This window comes from Trichoplusia ni, chromosome 4, assembly GCF_003590095.1.
Source record: "Trichoplusia ni isolate ovarian cell line Hi5 chromosome 4, tn1, whole genome shotgun sequence".
Taxonomy (NCBI): Eukaryota; Metazoa; Arthropoda; class Insecta; order Lepidoptera; family Noctuidae; genus Trichoplusia; species Trichoplusia ni.
The window spans coordinates 14,462,037-14,483,797 of record NC_039481.1 but is presented as its reverse complement, the minus strand read 5'-3'; positions in this window follow the sequence as shown (position 1 = coordinate 14,483,797).

The window sequence follows — 21,761 nt, the reverse complement described above, 5'->3', positions numbered from 1 at the left end:
CAAACCAAATATTCATAGTAAGGGTAGGATTAGCAGTTCAATTTATAACGGATATCCCTGTGAAATGTAATGAAACCAAATTAATTGAGTTATGATCAGATTTACTCAGCTGTATCCCTTTTGTCTTGTTTAGTTACGAAACCCTTCGCTGATACTGTCTTGTAGACCATCTGTTATATTGTTTCTGATGTATAGTACGAATTTCATTTATTTGTAATACATATGTGCCGAAGAGATACAACCTCTTTGTCTGAATCCTCTATTTATGAGATAGTATGTAGGTATATATTATACCTATTAGATTAGCCCTCGGTAAAGCTCTCAAAGTGTACGAGATACAGTTGTCTTAGTACGAGCGATACATGACAAAATATAAACGTAATTATTAATTAATGGTGGAGATTTAATACATAAAAACTGGTCTCAAAACATATTATGACATTTTCCTTCAAATACTTTCTCAACAGCATGAACATCGAGCTCACTTGACTCGCAACCCTGCTTGCGCTTAAAGACTACGTTTTTTCGAAGAATCCCGATAAATATGCGTCAGTAAACCATTGTTAAATACATAGTTATGAATAAGCTTCTTGAAAGTTAATATAAAAAATAATAGTATTTCCCACGAGCCTTTTACAACTTTACCAGTTTTATTATTTAATTTATAAAAATAGTTTTATGAGTCTAAACTAAAAATATTTTTAATTTTACTACATTTTTATTATAATCTACACGCACATTACGTGTACCGCTATGTGTTTGAAAGGGAGCTGTAAAAAATTACCTAACATAATACACGTAATCAGAACGACAGTCGTAATCATAAACTATATCTTTTTAATAATCTTTTAGCATATAAGCCTGTTAGGTCATCTATTTACTGCACACGAAATTGTATTATTTTTTTTAGAAAATAGCACAACTATGCATTGTTTTGTTTTAAAAGCCTAGTCCGTGACCAGTACCAAACAAACTGACATTCATATATCGCCTTCAGCTTTTAGATCTCGCTACGACCAATATTTGTGGACCCTTTATTAAATATTTGTAGTTAGGCCTGCGGGGTCTACGTGATTCAACGATACACGAGAAGCTAGAGTGACGTCAATGGCCATTGTATTTTTACTTAAAACTTTGCTATGTTAGGCGTAAAACCCAATTTTTTAGGTGACGATTTTTTGTATAAGAGCTAAGCGTTGCAAACTCAATTTCTCCAGGCCTATTACGAGACCATTGTATACACATATAATATGTTATATTGACAACCGATGTTAGATCAGATCAATTAAAAATTAAGAAATAATTTATAAATTTACAGTTTTTATCCATAGATAGCTTTAGATCAACAACCGTAGATCAAATATTATCAATTCATTGAAATCCCCGAACATATTCGCCTACCTAAATTAGAAATTCAACTAATCAAGAATCAAATTTCCTGTAGAATTATTCAGAATCAACTTTTAGTGTTGCCCGCGGCGCCACTCACGTAATATATATTTAATTTCCCGGGGTAGAGAGTACCCTATGCTCTTGGCCGAGTTTCAAATTACCTCTCTGCTAATTTACCCGTACAGATCCTACAATCTGACAGATGTGCTTTGGCAGGTATAATGTAAGGAGCGATACTGTTGAAAACAACTAGGAATGTGGAATATAGACCTAGAAAGATTTTCCAATATTATCATATAAAAGACAGAGAGAGAAAACGACACCAAAAAAAGACTTGAACTAAAGTTGTACTGCCCGACATAGCAGACAAATTTATTCTAAAAAACTAATGTACTACCTACGTATATCCATGTACCTACAACCTAATTTTACATCGAAGAATGCAAGAAACGTACTTAGTATTCAGTAATAACAAATACTCGAAATGCGAATTCCATAGATATGTAAAAGTTCAACTTGCACTTGATCAGGTCCATATATCCCTTCGTGTTAAGCAACATCATGAGCTTCCTGACCTAAACTCTACAACAGTTCATTTACAACTCTCTGTCTCATTTATTTTCATGCAATCCATCCATGAAATGATTTATCACTGATTAATTCAACCTCATAATAAATGTTAACCAGTCTACAAGAAACAGTACCATTTTAACTTTTAAACGGCTTAAATTCTAAATCTGTGAAGCGTCCTCCAGGGCAGTTGTTTTGCCCGCTTCAAACACTTTATTTGTATTTGCTAAGAGCTCGACGGATGCATTATATACGAGTGGGATACAGAGGGCTGCAGTTATTTCGGCAATTTCTCTCCTTTCTCTGTAGGGTAAAGAATCCTAATTAAGAGTCAAGGGAGATCCCGGAAATGTCCCGGATAAAGAGGTTATAATGGATGTCATTAGATAACTGTGTTATTGAATAGCTTAGTCCAAAATATCAGTTTTCTTTTCATCATAAATTATTTGGGAAGTAAGCATAAATAATGACAAGTCCTAAGTCTGATTAGACTGAAAACAAACACTTCGTCACAATTTGTTGATACTAGTAAAATCGTTTACGCGTTATGGATTTTTATCTTTAAAATCTATTTTCTATTCACATTTATAAGCACATGAATGCTAGAGAACAATTCATACTCATTTAATATCGCATTCATATTTACAAAATACTTCACGGTTTTCTCTAATCACTTAGACGACGCAGAATGGAAATTTATTTATACATTCATCGCATTATGCACTTAAAATGAAGTAAGTGGTAATAAAGATGGCGGGTTCAATGAACGGTAACGTTTTGCAGACATGTCTGTCAACGTTAGACAACTAATTTAAGAGAGTTTAATATTTTTCGCAATACTTAGGTAATCTGAATCTCTTTGAAGTTCTCTACCGAATTCTTGTATAAACCAAATATGTGTATGACAAGCGTTCGGGCACAAGCGATAATTTTAATAATTAACCTATTATAATATAACCATATTTCAAATCGCGATAGAATTAATTCAACTTTTTTCTTTCAAATTGAAAATATTATTCTTATTAAAAAGTAAGCACATAAGCAACATTGAGATTAGAGAAATCTATTTAAAGGAGCATGCAATCGCATGGGATTATCAACAGATAATCCCATGCGATTTAATAGAATAATGTTATACCTGCCAATTTAGACATGTAATAAATTCTCAGTACGAGGTAGCCAAGCAACCTTATGATTCTATAACAAAATAAGCGAGATTTGATGTGATCCTCTTATCTAATAGAGCTTGACAAGATTGATCGTTTTATGCACGGTTCAAGTCTAGAGTTCAAATTAAAATTGGATAACTAGGTATGCTGAATGACTTTTGAAAATGCAATACCTAAACAAAAACATTTATCGATGTATTAGTGAACTGTAAAATATTTAGTTACAGGTCAAATTTATATTATGTCACACCATTTGTAAGTTGCAGATTAAATTAACATATGAATCACATGATCATACCGATTTACAAATGAATTAATGGAAATTCGTTTGTAAATCGGAGACGTCGGGATGCGTCGTTAAGAGCGCCATCTATCTTGTACAATTGCAATAGTACAGTTAAAGACGTATCAAAAAACCTTCTGATTACAATAATACGACCAAATGACACAAAGTCGCTTAGGTAAATGAATAAAAATATACAATTATTATCTAAAGAATATCGGAACTCAATAAAATCCAAACGAGTAACATAAGCCTAAAATAATCCCAAAATGACGTAATTCAATGATACATTTTTCTTAAATCCCTCATAAACACTATATTTACAATACAATAAAACTTTTATTTGTATGTTATTTAACCCTCTATGGCTAATAAAGCCAGGTTTATGTGTTTCAGAATAGTCTAGATTAAACGTTTTATGTGCGAATGAACTCCCACGCGAGTGTTAAACTCGAGTAAGGGACATTTACTACTGTAACAGTTTAGCAGCCGGGCTTCTGCCTATCTGTCTGGTTAATTAATTAGGAATTTGTTGGTTTTTTTTTATTTCCTCGTAAGTAAAACTGCCTCTGATACAACGGCGATAAGGCTGAACAACGCTAAAGTGACGGCGTATTCAAAATACTTTTCTGAAACTCAGACAAATTCTTGACTATTATAATGTATCATTTCTTTGGTTAAGAGAACCTACCTTCATTAGAGCTTTGCTGGTGAGAGGAGTTAGCAATAAAAAATAACTGGACAAAAAGATTTTAATTATGTTCTTTCTTTTGTTTCATTCATCGTTTAAAAATAGGAAAATCTCCGATTTATAAACTAGTAACGATTTACTAAAAAAAAAATTCAGTCTACAGTTCTATCACAAATATCTTCACTTGACCCATAAATCAAACTATTTGTATAGCTAACCAATCCAAGCACTTAACTAATTGATGCGTTTTTCTTTATGGTATACTAAAATTCGTACGAAACAATCTATCTCAACCAAGGAAAACTGCAGATATATTCTAGCTTACGTCATTTGCATACACAATCAGATATGATTGACTTGAACTAAGATAAACAGTCAGTGTATCTGCTATTCTGGTGTTTACTGACGGGTTAACCATAACACGATAACACTCTGTAAACATTTATTTGTTATTTAGACAGAGTATAAAATTTTCTTCAGAAATAAATTTTCTGTTGAAAATAATTGGACTTGTTAGTAAAGTATATTATATTTTCAGGCTAAAAATGATGGTTCTGAAAGGATACTCATTTATAATTTCGCCATTAAAACACTGAGACCTAAACGATGCTTTCAAAAATATTTAATTAGTGGTTTCTTAGGTTTACGCGAATGTTAGACATGGGAATGAAACTACTTTTACGGAGTTTATCGCGGTTTAGTTTAACCTAAGGTCGGTGTCGAAACGTCGGGAACTAAAATCTGAAATTGAACCGTGAATAAATCCGTAATTTAAGTAGTTTCATTTCAAATATTTAATTGTTAAAAAAAACCTTAAGATGAGACGCAGAACTAATTTAAAATGCTCTATCATAAAACGCAAGGTTTGTAAGAGAAGTTCTATGAAAATTCGCAGACACACAAATATGCATCATCCTTACGAAAAAAAAAAATATTATAATATGTATGTTCAATTAAAATATTGACTACTTTTTTCACCAGAACTTACATTCAATAAATCTACGAACAAGATTTCCTGCAAAAAGTCATAAACCTTCTTTTAAAACTCCTCCCATCTTCAGTTATCTTACTTATACATAACAAATCACTTACTAACCGGTCTCTGGCAGATCTGAAAAATGCTTTTTTCCTGAGGCAGGCTCTCACGACGCCCATGGGAGTAATGAGCGCGAATCGATATATAATGGAAAACTATACATACAGGATGTGGTTATTTATAGTGTTTTGTTCTAACATTTCTATTAGGTTATTGTAATAAATGTATACATAGGTATAGAGTTATTTTAGGTTTGGTAGATATAGATGCTCTTGGCTTGATAATGTTAGAAAGTCTTTTTAGGATAGCACGATGTATTTTTGCATTATTTACAATGCTTATATTAATAAAATACTGTTATTCGCATCTTTTTGTTTTTGTCTTTCCATTTTGTAAATTTAATTTTCTGATTGATAAATGGGTGTTTAATATTATTATTTTACAAAGTTTCACACTTTGATGACTTCGTCTGCAAAAGTCAATCAAAAGTTTTGGTTTGAAAGATTTGGCACTAATCAGGAAATTGTGCAAACGAAAACTTTCAAATCCACAAATTAAATTTGAAGGATTACCGAAATTAACTTTACTGACGAGTCACTGACAAGGAAAAAAACAATTCAATTTTTAATCACAAGATGAAATTTTGTTATACTCCAATACAACTTTGACCTATTTTGTGTAACTTACCTGGCATAGCTGTGTATCTCCTCATACTTGTAACAGGATCAGAAGCCGCCTCAGGATTCGAAGATCATCAGCAGACAGCAGCCCCGAAGACACACACACACCACTACACACCTGTGTCTGATAACAACACCAATTACAAAAGTGAACGAAAAACTTTGTCGGGAAAAATATTACGACAAAATTGGAAATAGGAAGGGTTAAGGTAATCCTAAGGGACTTGAAGAAAAATCAGGAACACTCCAAAACTTTTCTTATGTGTAATATATTTTTTGAACGTCGCGCGTAAGTTGTGCACGTGCGCGCGGCTTCCTCCCACAACTCGGCAGCGGACCGTATCGTAGGCGATCGTCTGAGCTTCTGGGCGGGCGGGAAGGTTAGGGCAGCCGCGATGATGGGCGGCGGCGGCGCGACGCGGCCGCCCTAGGCGCGCCCGCTACCAGGCGCACAGAATACACTAGGAGTTATAGCAGCACGTGCGTCGGGGCGCACTGCGCATGCCCAGCGTACGTCGCGGAAAGCTCAAGAAAAGCTACGGGTGCGAGCGGGACTGACATATTCTAAAAATAGGGGTTGAAAAGAGATGGTTATAGGACTAATTTTCGAAGCGCCAAGCAGTCTGAAAAGTTGGCAGCGATAGCTGTGTGTGTTACACACACTAGTAAACCAGTAGAGAACTTTCAGGTGAAAGTTAAACGCTAGAGTGGTGTTAATAAGTGAAAGTAAAAAGATCACGTAATTTATCATATTTTTAGAAACATGATTTTATAATAATTGTACTTTTTAAATATTTCTGTATCATTACTTTTAAAATAGTTAAAGAGTTTGAACAAAAATAGCTACAGAATCAACTATCAGGCCACCCTCTTTTTATCCCTTAGGCAGTGGTGACCGTGAACTCGCTATCTTCCCTATTTTTAACAACACGAACATTGTTTGTGCATTCCGTATATTTTTTGATAAACTATAGTTTTGTTTTAGTTATAGCTCAAAGTTGTGTAAATAAATAGCTAACAAGAAAATTGTTCTGAAAAACTAAACTTAGCGCCTGAAGTAAGTTATTTAACCACCATGAAGAAGTAAAGAATATTTTTTTTTAATTTTTCAAAAAAGTGTGTTTGTTTTAGAATTTATATTTATGTTATTCCATGCGTAACAACTATATTTCTTGCTTATACTTATAATAAAAATCAAAATAACACAAACCTCTTGGAATTATAATATCGTTAAAAGTTTTCCTTGTTGTATACAAAATATAAGTTTAAATGTTACGTTGACGAGATTATCATCACTTTTCTTTTCAGTTCAATGTTAACAACACTTGAAAACTTTCACAGCTGTGTAAGTTCCACAAGTACACTCAGACAACACGTAACAGGTGTCCAATAAGTAACACGCACACACCCAAATATCTGTAGCCACGCAACGACGCATTGTTCGAATCCTAGCGATGTCTGGTGTCCTGGTATCGTTAACCTTATTACTGAAATTTCAAGGAAATCCGTTGCCCCTGTCTGTGAAACGTTCGGATGATTGGTCTGAAATATTTGAAAATCGTTTTTGAGTGTGAAGTATGCAAGTTGTTTAAAGCTTTTTAAGTTATCATTGTCATTTATTAAATAACAAAAAAAAAGACGTTTCCAATATTTTTTATGTAATTTATATAATTTTTAAAGCATGAAATATCTTATCAATTTATTTAATTACTACCTAAGCTTTTTATTAGAATAGTTTTATTTGTTAACAGTATTTAATATATCAAATACTTATATTTTCAGTAAAAAATCAAAAATTTATCATAGAAAAACAAAACAGCCTTTGAAATTTCCTCGCATTCAATATAAATATCAAAACTAGGTGATCAATCAAACGCGGCAAGCTTTCCATCCATTCACAATTTTCAGAGCAACATATCCATTTGACAGACAGGTCGCGTGACAGTGACGGCCTTTCATCCATTACGTCACGAAAGTCACTTCTAGCCCCGAAAGTACCAGGCGAACATAACGCGGGAAGAGTTCTGAATAACAGGTGCGAAAATAGAACGCGCTCCCACGTCGCGTCGTACGGAAATAGTCGGCGCTACAACGATGGATTTTAAAATTAGAAATACAAGTTCAGATTATTTATCCGAAGAGATCTTATAATTAGCAAAGTTTTTTTTATTATAATTAAATCTAATGATTTTAAAATTTGAGTAGGAAAAAAATTAAATCTTATTGTTTTTGTTACCTTGTTGCTTATTCTATGTAATGATTAAAATATGTATAATAATATAATACAATAAGAAAGTAAAATAAAATGTTTATTGTTTTTGCATATTTTACGGACTCATGTCAAAAACTTACTGAGTAACGTAAGAGTGTAAAGAAACCACCCCTTATAAAAACACTTAAATTAACGCCATCTATTGCAACACGGAGGAACTAGAGAGCTTACAAGGCTACTGATTTGATACTTTCCCTCTAAAACTTTTGGCTGTAATTGGGAATCAGAAAAATAATCGGTTTGCTGATAAATTTTCATTAATTACCATGCTTAATGGGTTTCTCCTAATGAACTCAAAATTAATGCAATCCAGTACTCGTCTAACACTGTAACGCCATCTATGTAAAGTTTAAAGGCGTTCACACACGAAAAAAACAAAAAGGTATCTTTGGTTCTATAATTTTACTGGCTCCCAGATAAATAAGATCATAACTAAAAAACTAAAAACAAAATAAAATGAACTTTCTACCATGTGATTCTCAAAATAGAATGCATGTTACACTGTCAGAAGTAGTACCATTAGTATTCATGTAAACCTATGGGCAGGGCTATGATGTAAATTGCGATGAACTTACACCAAATATCATCATTGACAAGTGCATTATTATCGCGTTCGATTTGCTACATTTGTTATTATCCTGTCAACAGGTCTCCGAACAAATACGCTTTTATGACAAAGTTAATTATAACCGCGATGTATGACGCTGCCCTTTCATTCACGGAAGTATTGCAAAGCTACGTACAAACATAATATCTCTGACGTTGCAAGTAGGTGTAACGTCAGATAAGTATATTATGTTTGAGCTTGCTTACACCTGTTGACACCATACTAGTCGGACGAGAATGACGTCATTTGAGACTATGTAATATGTATATGCTTCCTAAATGGTACTGAACACTCGTATCTCGCGCGGTATTAATTTTAAGAGAATTTATTTAAAGAAAAGTGCACAATTTTTTTTTCGACAAAATATTTTTTTGGGGCAACCCATACATTCTTAAAAATAATGTAGCGGTTTACTCACACGTATTTATCGGGAGTGCCCGACTAGCTTCGGACCCGACCGGAGTCCTTAATCATGAGCTGACGCGTTTCCGTTGTTTATTTTTAAGCGAAACAATTCTGACGACCAGTAAGATTAGTGACGATGTATTTTGTTCAATCAGTGACTTCTGCCTCCTCCTTTAAATTCATTTCAACTACATGGATAGCAGAGTGTGACTGTGAGCATTTGTGACCAACAAACGCTTGGTCTGAGTCTAGGTGTCTTTTCAAGTGACTTGAATGATCGTGAAACTCCCTATCATACAATAATGAATTTTATTAGCGCCAGATTTGTTTTGTTTAAAGGACAATAAAAAACTATTTTTGTAGGAACTAACCAGAATTATTATAATAGGCTATTAACTTGAAAAATAAACTTAATGTCTTGAGGTTTTTCTTAGTATCTTATTGACAGTATTTAAATTGCTGAACCATGATGCTTATTCAGAAAAAAACATTATCGTCAGCCAGTCAATTAGAACTTAAGCCTGCTTTCTATTAACTGGTACATATAATTTAATTGTATCAATAACTACCGAGTCACTAACTTTAATAGGTGCTATAAATGGTTTAAATTACCATATTATGTCAACGTTCAAAAAAAGTTTTAGGCTCCACACTTGATTTATCTGTAAGTATCTGTGCTTCTGCGGTAGTTGAAAATTATATTAATTATTTATTAAAATTCATTTATTAGAGAACAAAGTATAAATGACAGTCAAATGACTGGGTGTTTAATATTTTCTTATTTTGCATTCATTTTCTTGAAACGTCGCTTTTAATTCGTAAATTGTACTAGTGGTCCATTTTTTTTTCTCTTACGAATATGAGTTGTATTTTCTTGTATCATCGCAGTTTTAAACAAATCATTTATTAAAACTTCATTAAAGGGGTTTCAAATTAAGTATTTACATCCACTTTATTAGTTTTGAATTGCACCTGTTTATTAAATTGAATAATTTTTGAAATAATATTTTAGTATCCTAAGTTTTCGTTGCTCGATGCAGGAAATGATTTTTTAATATTGATAACTTTTTAATACATTTTATTATGATTGATCGGTATTTTAATTTGTATCTCCCCACTAAATCAAAATTTACTTAAATAAAATTAAATATTATAGTAATTAAATTATTTTCTATTCTTGAAATTTAATGTCTTAGAGTTCGTGTTCGTGTATTCTTTATTTTAGAATAACGAACATGTATCTGTGTTTCTTGCTAAACATAGAAAGAAACACAGATACATGTTCGTTATTCTTAAATAAAGAATATCCATCTGTCTATATGTATAACGAAACAAGTTTTGAAACATAATTAAAAATCAACATACAACAAAAAGCAATCAAATGTGTTCCAAACAGAGCTGATACAACATGTAGATTAAAAGATAAAAAAAAACAAGTGCGAGTATTACTCGTGACAAAGGAGGTTCCGTTGAAATCCCGTTGGGTGACAAATAATTTTGTAGTTTTCAATCCTCAAATATAATCGTCTATCACCAACAAGTTTATAACCGCAGCAACTCTAGCTTCATCTAGATCATCGTACATCATCAGTGGAAATTCCAACTATGTAACTATTAGGGTTCATGAGATACAGCGGATATTGTAGCCTGAGTTATACAGGGTGTCCCAAAACTCAACGATAATTTGAGACCGGATAAATTAATGCAATGAAAAAAAAATGTCTCTTATCGCAGAACTGAGTGATATGGATTTTTTCCCCTGATCTGTTTTCACTTGATTATCGTTGAGTTTTGGGACACCCTGTATAGTTCCCGTTTTAACCATTTGAGTACGGAACTATAAACTCATAGTAACGACCACCATTAAATCAAATAAGTTCGTACAAACCAGAAAACCTTGAAAGACCTTCACCAATTAGTTATTAAGCGTTCAATACTTACTTATAATGGGTGACATTTGAATTTACTACTCTTGGTTACGACTTTTTTTGTCCTGGGATAAACTATAAAAAGTCGAATTTTATGTACCAGGATAAACTGATGCTAATTGGTTTCGGGCAAATCCGATTGGAATGAGGATTTAGATCAAATCAATAAAATTGATCACTGAATTATCTGGTCCGTATTCAGCGAGTTCCATATACATTGAACACCTTACCAGGCGATATCAGAGAAGAAAAAGATAAAAGATATCTATCTAACACATTACATTAATATTATATACTGAGATACTTATGTATTTTCATACCTAGGTATCTATGTTTAAGAAATGTTTAACAAGATCCAACAGACAAACTGTTGTTGTATGTGAATAGTTTTGTTGGACATTGCACCAGATTTAATGTTTCTATCATGTTCCTTTTTAATAAAAAAATATTGATCTTGAATTATTGTGAGCTCTTAAAATAATACCAGCTTGTTTTGCAAAAGTAAGAGGGATTAGGCCCAAAGCTTTGCTTCCACACACTTTATAATTGGTGGAAAGCTAACGACTTCGACACACGTCGAGGGCAAAACTTATCAAACATAATATGTAGTCTAGCGAAAAACATAATCATGGACAAACAATTTAAAAAATAAACAATTTATCTATAAATATAACATTTTATATACACATACAATTATTAAAATAAAAACCATCGTAAACATATTACTAAATCTAATTAATTATGGCAAATAGCATAAGCATAAAGACTGTTTTGTAATTTATACGTCTGGAAGTTAATTAGAAAAGTATTCGATCTATTTTATTGCCAATTGATTTGCATTCTTCTAATTACTTAACTTACCTACATTACATGAGTATCTAAGGAAAAAACCTATACAAGAAATATCTAACATATCTACTTACTGTTAAGAACATTGACTAATGACCGCAGCACCGTCCGTGTGAATTGAGAATACAAGCTAAGCTTTCTTGGGTCTCTTAAAGCCTATTAATGTTACTACTTTATAATACAAAATATATTGGATAAAACCATTGTCATTGTTGATAGAAAGCGTTTGAATGTATGGAGATGATAGGTCACACGACAATTCTTTCTTTCACTACTTTATACAACTTCATCTATAAGCAAGCAGAGCAAAGATTGTTACTATGAGTACTAGAGAACTGATTAACATGCTTTTATTTCTAAATAAATATCAATACCCCGACATAGAACAAATAATCGTGCTCGTCACACAAACGTTTGTCCTTTGTGGAATCGAACCCAAGACCTCCGGTATAGCAGTCACGGCACCTAACCACAGACCAAGAGAAACTAAAAGTAATTTCCCTACATTGAAGCATGCAAGCATTCTACTGACGCTTACATTTGTAGAAATATCACTCAGCTAGAGGACTTACCTATGACTATAATTATCTTACAACGTAACATTGAAATGCTTGACGTAAATCTATAATTACTTAATACCTCCATTCATTATAGAGCGACTTTTACAATCAATTGACAAAGAGAATGTATCGCGTTCACAATGATTAAGTTAACTATCGTCATCAATTTTGATCTTTAGAATCAATTATGGTACAGTTTCCATTAATAAATGTCAAGGAAATTCTGTGAAGGACGGGATTGTTTGTTTATTTTATGCTTCAGATTCCATTTTTTTTTTTCAATTAACGAGCGAGAAAAAAGAACAGCAGGCAGGCAGGCCCATTGTGCGTAGGGTGGCTTTGGGAGGCTGTCAGTCAAGCCAAACCAACTGCCTCCAGAAGCGCAGAAGTCTCCTGGGACGTTCGCAAACCTCTTTTATAGAGCTGGGTATACCGAGGTTCCCTGTCCCAGCAAAAAGTACATTAAGACTAGTATTTATATACATCGTGCTACGAAAAGATATATTTTAGTTAAAAAAGATCTATCTCGTCTAGATGGTAAAACAGAAAAGATCATGTTGTATCTCTCAAAAATGACACTCAATCTAAATATGAAACTTAATCTTATCCCGATTAACAAAAACAAATGACATTTGATTTGCGTATGTTGAATTAGTGAAGGCGACCACCAGTATTAAATACCAACGCATTGTATTGTAAATTGATAAATACACCAATGTCATATTAATCAATGGTCAATTGTAAACAAAGAACAGTCTGTCAGGTCTCGACTTCGCATGACGTGTAGGTCGTCTAGATGACAGTCTTATAAATGAGGCCATAATATGAAGTTTTAATTACATAGTAACAAGGTACGGATTAGATAAAAATATTTAAAGAACATAAACATACAATCAAATAAAAACTACTGAGCCAAGCTTGATGATTTTTATGCGGCCAAAGGAGAGCTACATGCTGCACGTTCTAAGATTAAAAAAATAGTTTATCCAGTATGAGGTTCTGAGGTAACAAACATAAAAATGCAGACGAATTGAATGATCTTCTTTTTTAAGTCGAGTAAAAAATAATAATCGGCTTTAATATTTTGCTAACTATACACTTAAGATAAGTTTATTGATTGTTGGGACAGTAAATAGATTAATACAACTCCTAAAACAGTCAGTCAAAGACTTGGCTAAATTAAGGAGCTATCTAAAACTATTTTGCTTAACATCTAGAGATTAACATAAAGAGATTTAAACAGTATTAAAATAAAGGCGTATCCTACGATTGTAATCTTGGTTCCGCCTTATTTGGTGAATTGCCAAATCACGTATGTATCGTACAAGTTTGAAACGTGCTCTTGTTTCCGAATTTATTATTACACAGCTTTGAATTTAGTTATGAATTAAGGCATTGCACTCCTACGCTGAAAGATAAGCATAATTGTAGAGTTCTATTTTATGGAGAAACAAGTCAATTTACCTAGCAACAAATCTACGTGCAATTTGTAAAAGCAAATACAGAATAACCCGTCTTAAAAAAAACTCTTTAAAATGGTACAACTTCAAAAACAAATTAAAGAAATATCCTGTGGCTACTTAGCTAGGTGCAGAAATGCTTAAGGATAATGCTCATTTTTATAAGCAGAGTAATAATGTTAATAAGCTAAAAGACCATTAAAACCATTAAAATGTCGGCCATTTTAATCTATTTCAATCAACTAATCGATGTTAATCCAAGCATCAAGGACATACTTCTGACCTTAAGACCTCACAGCGGCTAATGAGTCACCAAGACCATATAACAACTTGCGTAGGTTACCGCAAATTATAAGATTTCTATAAAAACTAGGTAAAATTAACCTCGATTTATGTAGCTCGGATATCACCAGCGCTCTGTCATTATAATGATATAAGTACAGAAGTTTCATGGTGCTTTGGATTCTATATATCCTATATCTCCAAGAATTCTATTCCAAGTGTGAGTCAGACTCGGCACTCCGAGGGTTCTGTACAGGTTGGCTAAAAAAACTCACGCATCAATAAATTTATGAACCTTACAAGGTTTGCTTTATCTCAATCTTTATTTTTGTTATAGCGACAGCAAAAACATTAACTGTTTAGCTATTTATGATTCATGAGATACAGCCAGAAGGACGGACAGCAAATCCTCAGTAACAGGGTTTCGTTTTTAAACCTTTGGGTATAACATCTAAAACAGTAATAAGCAGTGGTGATTAAAACTTAGAGTCAAAGCGTAATAAAACGCCAACGTAGGGAAAAGGAATCACCTTCCCTCAAAATAAACAATTGAAATTGTGGAAGGGTGCAGGAGTAGCAGCAGGTTAGACGACATAATAGCAACATCTCTCATCCCTGGAAAGCATTTCTGTACGACAATATTCCAAATAAACCTTCTAAACCTCACTTATTCTGTGTCTCTACAAACAAAGAGTTCTTACACCACACAACGACCTTGACTACTGTCAGTACTGTCCGCAGTGGACGCAATCTCTTCGAAAAACAGAAAGACAAACAAAAGCAACAGGTTTATATTTAGAACACGATTTAAGATAAAAATAACCCTAGTTAAGTGTAGGGCTGCTGATGCTTACAAACTTTTTTATTGGTTGACTTTCGCTTACGCACTGTTTTATGTTGGTTTTTCATTTTTTTTAACGACCGCCGCATTTTGTTTTTCCATTTTTGTGTCATGGGGTTTTCACAACGATTCGACTTAGATGTACAAAGATTTGCAGGTTTAAAACAAACATTCGTGGCTTTTTAAGAAATTAAGAATAAACATATGCCTCTATCACAATTTAACATAGAAATAAAAAATATAAACATGTTTTATTTATAATTGCTTCCAAAATACACATCATACAAGAACCCCGCTTCAGTCTAGTTCTTTCTCTAACATTGCCCGGTATATAGTACCTAGACAAACTAAACGCCCACAATCCGCATTCCATTAAATCTGCTGACTCATGCCAGTCACTGTGACACGTCACTCAACCATTCAGGCGTTACAAGTGTGACCGAGTGGCCTGCCACCACCTATTAAAGAAACAAGTGTGTTTATGAAAGAGAGATACCGCTCTATGCTGTATACTCTGTCTTGCTTCCACAAAATAGTCTTGCTTTTAAAATAGTGAGTAATCAGGTAACAAAGTGTCATCAACCTAAGCCTAATTATGGTAAATTCTATTCTAATCTAGCTTTGAGCTAGGAAATCGTGAAAAAAGATGTATTTGTTATTATGACTTGAAGTAGTAATATTTTTTGTTATAGTAATAAAACTGTGACTTGATTAAGTTTCACGGTTGTCACACCATATTTTGTTATGAAACAAAATACACAGTGACAGAATGAACGTATAGGGTCCAACCAGTCGGTACCGTTCTGCAATTTTGTAACGATATCATAACTGACAGAACTGTTTTTTTTCTACCTTTTGAATATAAAACTCCGAACCTGTCCGAAACTGTCGTTCAAGCATCACATTTCTGTTAACAACTAGGTACTTAATCACAACTTTTCCGTTTCTCAGATTAACCAAATTAAAGAAAAACTGCTGATTGACATAGTTTTAATTGTAGCCTTCTTCATCGCAATATTCAAGCAAGTTGATTGTCATTTTAAAAACAAAAAATCTACAAAAAAATTATAATGTTATCAAAAACATAAGCCTGGCAACCCTATAAGTTTACACCACGTGCTCCATTCATAAGCACATCAGTGTCATCGACCGACACTCAACGAGATGAGTCGTCTCATCTCCATGCTAATCTGCTTGAATACATTAGATCGTGGGCATTCTTTATGTTAATTTTTTATTGAAGATGTTTTGTGGTTATGTTAGTAATATGAGGTTTTTATTGTTTCGAATATTAGTTTTATATTTTTCTCGATATGGCTCGGATTTACTGCGTAGGTACACATAGATTATTTGACATTTTATAATAATATAATTTTTTTTTAACATAAAATAGTTAGGCAAAGATCGTAATTTAATAAGCCAAGTCGCAAATACTCTTTTAGTCAATTATTTCATAATCTTTAACAGAATTTAAGCAGATCGTTTAGAGCAACTCAACAATATTCATATTTTTTGCCGTGGCGAAAACGTCTGACTGACGAATATAACAAAAAGTAGATCCTTGTCATCCACTAGTTAAGACGCCGCTTAACTCGACAACTTCTTTTCCTTATTATTGAATACCAGCATGATACACTCACGGATATGAAGCAAGCATATCACTTAATTATAAATTGATGTCGTTGGCAATATTGTCATGAAACAAAATACGTATGAACTTTTGTTTTTCTCGTACTTATTAATATTGACATTAAGATATTAAACTGAGTATTATGTTACTAAAGTCTGTAATTTTTCATAATACGGTGTTGGTGGTCCGCTGTTTAATAGTGTGATGTCTTGTGTATAATAAGATTTATGAATACAATTAAATATGAAGAAGGAAATACATTTTACTGTAACATAATACTTTTTTATGCCTTTAAAGCTTTCTTCTTATCTCCTAGCATAGGTTATTTGACTAAAAAAAATCAGTCGTAATATATGTAGAAGCTGCGAATCGAACAACCTTTGCAATACATTTTTTTAACCAGTTTTTTCTGAGATAAGTACGTTCAAAGAAACAAACAAATAACTCCATACAATAGACTTTAATGTATAAAAAACTCCATATAAGTAACGGTGAAAGTTTTTATAATTAAACTTAATTAATTAAGCGATTTACTTTATATGATTAATATCGGTAATTTAACCGTAATTAAAGGATATAACGTCGTCGTAGTATTTGTGTAACGAACGACCTTTATGGTTTCTAGACCAATAAAGCCGTCCGTGTAATTATTTTAAATGTTACCTACTCTGGCCTTGACGATTGTCTGAACAATTATTTTAAAACTTGTAAAATATATATTTATAGATATGATTTAGGCATTGTTTCGACAAATTATGAAACAAGTCAAAAGTACTGTAGAAATATATGATTTGATTTTTCAGGTAATTTTATTTTCAGCTTATCCATAAATGTCCTTATGAGAGTAACACCAGCAATACCAGACCCTAAATACAGAAGGTCCTCATGACTCTCCTATTTATATGATATAGACCATATCAATGTGTGTGTAAATTAACACAACTACATTATCATAATTATGTATAGAAATTAAATAAAGAACAAAAACTTAAATGATTTTAAACACAAGTGTAGTTTACTTTTTTTATTGTTACTATGACGGTATGTTACACAACTGGTTGGAATGTTCTAAATTGGAATAATAGAGTAGTTTGAATTCATGCTTTATTAAGATGACTTCCGATATTCGAAAATCGATTTATTAATTGGTGGTCGTTAAAACGAACAAATACAGGGTGTTTTAATAGTAACTATCGTGAGAAAAATTCAGTATTAAATGATGCAACGGTTTATTCACGAGTAGTTTCTAGTTTAGCTGCCGCGTCGGCTTGATTAAGGACGCCGATTGGGTCCGAAACTAGTCGGGCAATCTCGATAAATACGCGTGAGTAAACCGTTGCAACATATAATAAATACAGAGTGTAGCTAAAACTGAACACCAAACAGCTGTACGGGGTACCTTCTTTTTTATTTTTAATGTAGTAGTAGGTTTGGGGTAAAAGATTAATAACTATTTTACTGTCATCGTTAATGGCAAAAAGAGATCAATTTTTTTTAATGAAGTCAATAAGGAAATTGGATGTATATTAAAACTCTGAAGTTCGCTTTTTCATCTTAAGATCAAGGGTAAACTTTTTAATCTTTTTCGTAACGTTTAACACAAATATATCGTACGAAAGTGCACAGAAATATTATCTCTAATATTGTGTTCGTTATAACTTTAGATTCATACAATATATGATTCATTTAACCCAAAATTTTAATACGCTGTCCGTCTGTCGTTCGTCCGTCATGTGGGGCTGAATTTTGGTAAGTGATAACTTAAACTCCGAAGAAGGATATAGAGCGCTCTGGTAATGTATATTATTATATTCACAATTATGCTAATTTTTGCCACTATAACTTACTTATACACAGCGGCAAAAAAATGACAATAATATATAAATCTGGATTAAAAAAAATTGAAGATCATTTATTTAGCCAACCTATATTTATCGCGTGCTCTATTTTTGCTTAAGCACCTTTGATTTGATTAACATTTCGAGTTAAATAGTCAAGTTACTCCAACTTTTATTGATTATTTTATTATCCGTTTATTAGTACAGGTTTTGATTAATACTTGACTTGATACTATGTACCTATCGTAATAAATTTGTCGCATTTGCTAGATAACAAACTTGAATAGTGAATTTGAGATGAAACGTTTTGAAATGACATAAAAGTAAAACTTAACATTTAAGTCTTGCTAGGTCTCAGTCTGGCACGTATAAACTTTCACAGCAAATTGTGCTGTGAAAATAGGAGATTGTATTACTCAAAGCAATAACCAAATGATAAATTTAGTAGGAATGTTTGTAAGCACAATAGGGATGACGACTTGACAATACTTTTAATGTACTTTCTTCTTTCCTGAATGTATGAATGATCGAATATAACTAATTCGTGATGACCTCCTTGTAGTTTAAAAAGCTTATCCATGTTACTTAGACTATTCAGATGAGACGTGGCAATCCTGATGGCCACTGATCTGGGTAGGAGGAGGGAAGTCTCACGCTTAGAGAATAAGGCTAAAGAGTTGTGTGACGTCATCCGCGTTTTGGTGCCGGTCCATGGCAACAACTACGCCATGGCCTTCTTCCCCTGGATAATAAAAGTCAAGAGCGGCAGCGGATCGCTCTTGTCTCTTACGATTGAGGTATATAGGGGCCAATTTATAAATTTCAACATCATCATCATTACAACACACAAAAATAATTTCGAAGTATTTGACGCTGTAAAAAAATACTAAAATAACTACAAGTACTAGCGGTTCTAATCAAGTCGATTCCACTTCATTAAGGTACTTCCATCCATTCACGTTATACTTAATGAGGAAAGTAACGAGGTGGCAACATTATATTAATAATGTTTAAAAACAAAACTTAAGAGATTGTTACATCATGTGAGACAAAAAATAATTACCGAAGAAGAAGTCACCGTTACGATTTGGTGCAAGTTGTGAGCGGATGAGTTTCTAATAAAAATGTTTCATATGTATGTGGGAATTCATTTTTATGACCATTTGTGTAAACTTTTACAGCAAGACACGGAAATTAGTTGTAGTTGCTTTGAAAGAAATCCATAATTTTCTCTTATGATTTTTTTACCGTATTTACTCCACAGCTATGATGTCCCAGTGACTTATAAAACTTTGCATCAATATCTTAAACTTCAAAATCATATTGAAACATTGACACCGTTAAAACACACGTACGCGTAGAACATTTTGAATAAACACTTTTTAAAGAATTAAAACTACAATAAAATCGTTTGTTTTTTGTTTTTACTTCACAACATCTCATAATCAAAACCTCTTTGGAGAACTTGAAGAAATTACAATAATCGATCTTCTTTTGTTTTTACTTTAGTCGTCGAGTCGTAACCTTATGGCTCGCACCAAAAGCATTATGCAACACCGTTGTCAGTTTTCGGCGCTCGAGGCGAACGCAACGTGCAGGCGCAAGTTCAATGCCACGGCCGGTCACTCTGAGGTTACGTAACTTAATTGGCTGGGATGAGCAAGTTTTATATTAACCTTCAGCTGATTACGAGATCATTATAACGGACCGATAGTGTTGCGCAGCTTTGTTTCGTAAACTGGTTTCTTAGGAGATGATTCTATTTATAAGTATGAATGGAATCTTTGAGAGTTTAATTGTTGATGCTTATGTTTTGTAACGAAAGCTGTTTTAAGCTCTAAAAATAGTATTGCAAAGATAGTAGAAAAAACTTATGTATTATTTGCTCTTCGATTTACTTTCGACTATTTCAATTCTGACTCATTATTTTATCGCAATTGACAATACTCGTACACTCAATTGTTTTATGGGTTAACACATAAGTTATAGTCTTGAGTCTGTAGTAGCTTTTTAGTCAAACGTAAGATACCAAATCTAGAACAAGCATTCGTGGATCTCAAAAATACTTGTCTCAAGCGGGAATCAAACCCGCATCACATCGCGCATTTGCATTTGGCATTGAGACTGACGACGCGGCTATCCGTGCACTCAAAAGTTACAATTCATGTCCCAACTAGTTCTATACATAACTACATTAATTATAAAAAATAGTAGAGTATCAAGATTTACATTTTTAATTATATTTGACAGCAATACAATAAAACATTGACATTTTGAATAACGATCTCTTGAGTCGTTAATTAAAATGAAAATACACATTGATCATTGTACAAATATTCAATGCACGGCATTATAACAAAGAGAACAAGAGCATTAATGAAACATTAAAATAAAATCCAATATGTGACGGAATTTATGATATTTTTATGGAAAACCGTTAACCCCAAGCTCCATTACGAGCGATTTTGCCTCCCAAAAATTGCCAGTAGCGGTGGAGAATATGACGTTTCTGACTACGGTATTTTTAGTATTAAATAGTTACACAAACATAATTTTCGAAAAAGAGAATTATATTGTTTGAGACGTATTTTATTTTGACATTATTTATTCAAGAAATTTATACTAGAAAACTTTATTTTGTTCCAAAGACAGTAGCTGAAACGGCGTTACATCTTCAATGTTTTTATAGCTTTGTATCAAAACAAAAAAGAAGAAAATATTTTTCATTAAAATTAATATCATAAATAATGCTCCCCGATTTACAGAATATCAGTTATCAACTTTCGATAAGATCGTCGCTCGTATTGTGACCAACGCCGAACGGTAGTAATGGCCTATAGCCAGAACGCGGGCGTGCATTTACAAGGCCAGCGATTATTACTCGTAATTCCGCATTGGATAAGTGAATTTCTGACGTGTTATAAAAATGATATTATACTTTATTTACATTGGGCGTTACCTGTCATGATGCCGGCCTGTCATTGTTCCATATTGAGACAAAAGGGTTTCTCTCATTAAGAGAAGGAAGGATTATTTATCACCATGCTTGCTAGCTTGCGTGTTGGCTGTTTCAGATTCCAGTGTTACACATATCATAAATATAAAGGTATATGATAATTTTTACCTGCATTTTATATACAAATTTGTGCACACAAATATTATTTAAACCACTGGGCCATAATTAGTAGATCCCAAAGTTACGACTTAACAGAATTTCGTATTATAACCATGTTAGTATGTACATGTTTTTGATCATATTACAAAATCG